This window comes from Nyctereutes procyonoides, unplaced genomic scaffold (genome assembly GCF_905146905.1).
Source record: "Nyctereutes procyonoides isolate TBG_1078 unplaced genomic scaffold, NYPRO_anot_genome, whole genome shotgun sequence".
NCBI classification, from domain to species: domain Eukaryota; kingdom Metazoa; phylum Chordata; class Mammalia; order Carnivora; family Canidae; genus Nyctereutes; species Nyctereutes procyonoides.
In genome coordinates, this window is record NW_026575119.1 from 4,356,477 (window position 1) to 4,358,428 (window position 1,952).

At 29.9% G+C, this 1,952-nt stretch overlaps 1 pseudogene; it reads right to left on the reverse strand.

Moving 5' to 3' along the window:
- Window positions 1-1,264: 1,264 nt before the first annotated feature.
- Window positions 1,265-1,360, reverse strand: LOC129515607 (U6 spliceosomal RNA; annotated as a pseudogene).
- Window positions 1,361-1,952: the final 592 nt, after the last annotated feature.

Consider the following 1,952-nt stretch of genomic DNA (forward strand, 5'->3'; position numbering starts at 1 on the left):
GTCTGAAAACTCATCACCAAACCCAAAGTTACCTAAGTGTTCTCCTATTTTGCCTTCTAGGAGTTTTATAGTTTTACACTTTACTTTTAGGTCTATAATCCACTTTGAATTAATTTTTATGAGAGGTTTGAGCTCTGTGTCTAGATTTTTTTCTCATATGAATATCCACTTGTTCTAACACCATTTGTTGAAAAGATAATCCTTTCTGTGTTGAATTGCCTTTATTCCTTTGTCAAATATCAGTTGATCTTATTTGTGTTGGTCTATTTCTGAGTTTTCTGTTCTAGTCCATTTATCCATTTGTCTATTATTTTATCAATATCAAACTGTCTTGGTAACTACAGCTTCATAGTATGTCTTAAAAAAAGTATAATTCCTCCAACTTTGTTTTTTTATACTTTGTGTTGTATACATTGTGTTGGCTATTTTGGATCTTTTGCCTCTCTATATAAACTTTAGAATCAGTATCTTACAAAATTACATGCTAGAATTCTGAATGGAATTACACTGTATATATACATCAAATTGGGAAGAATTGACATCTTCAAAATACTGATCCTTCCTGTCCACAAACATGGAATATTTCTCTATATATTTAGATCTTTGATTCTTTACCAGAGTTTGTATTTTTCCTCATGTAGACCTTGTATTTATTTGTTAGATTTATACTTAAGTAGTTCTTTCTCTCTCTGCTATTAATGAAAATGTTATTGTGTCTTAAATTTCAAATTCCAATTTCTCATTGACTGTATATAATGAAGCAAATGAGTTTTATGTATAAACCTTGTGTCTGACAACTGTTATAACTTTAATTCCAAGAGTTTTCATGTTATATCATTGAGATTTCCTATATAGACAATCATGTCATCTGCAAAGCATACAATTTTATTTCTTCCTTCCCAATCTGTTCTATTTTCCTCTCTTGCCTTATTATATTAGCCATGACTTCCAGGATGATGTTGAATAGGAGTACTGAGAGCAGACAACCTTGCCTTATTCCTGCTAGCTTCTGACAATTATGAATGATGTAAGCTGTAGGTTTTCTGAAGATTTTTTTACAGCTTTATTGAAGCATAATTGACAAATACAATTGAAATATATTTAAAGTGTACAACATGATGATTTGATATTTGTATACATTGTGAAAGGATACCCACAACTTAATCTATCCAACACCACACTTTTACTTTGTGTATGAGAATGCTTAAAATCTACTCTCATAGCAAATTTCAAATATATAATTTAGTATTAACTATATAACCATAAAAATATGGAATCTATCACAAATTCATGTGTCGTTATGTAGGGACCATGCTAATCTTGTGTTTATCATTTCAATTTTAGTATGTGCTGCAGAAGCAAGATATTCTTTATCAAGTTAGGGATATTCACCTCAATTCTTAGTTTACTGAGCTATTTTATCACAAATGGATGTTATATTTTGTCAAATGCTTTTTCTGCATCTATTGACATGATCATTTAATTTTTCCACTTTAATCTGCTGATGTGATGGATTATACTAATTGAATTTCAAATATAAAACCAGTCTGACATACTTGAATAATTCCCACTTGGTTGTGATATATATGAATATATATATATATATATATATATCATATATATATATATGAGATTATGTTTTCATGAGATTAGATTTGCCAATTTGTTGAGAATTTTTGATGAGAGATACTGATTTGTAGTTCTCCTTTCTTGTGTTGTCTTTGTGTTTTATTTGAAATGCTGGTCTCATTGAACAAGGTAGGAAATGTTCTTTTTGCTTGTCTTTTCTGGAACATATATAACTGGTATAACTTTTTTCCTTTGGGAGAATTGACCAGTGAATCCATCTAAGTCTAGTGCTTTCTGATTTGGAAGATTTTAAATTACATATGCATTTTTTAAAAAAGATTTATTTGGGAGAGAGCGCATGAGGATGTGAAGCAGGGCTCCAT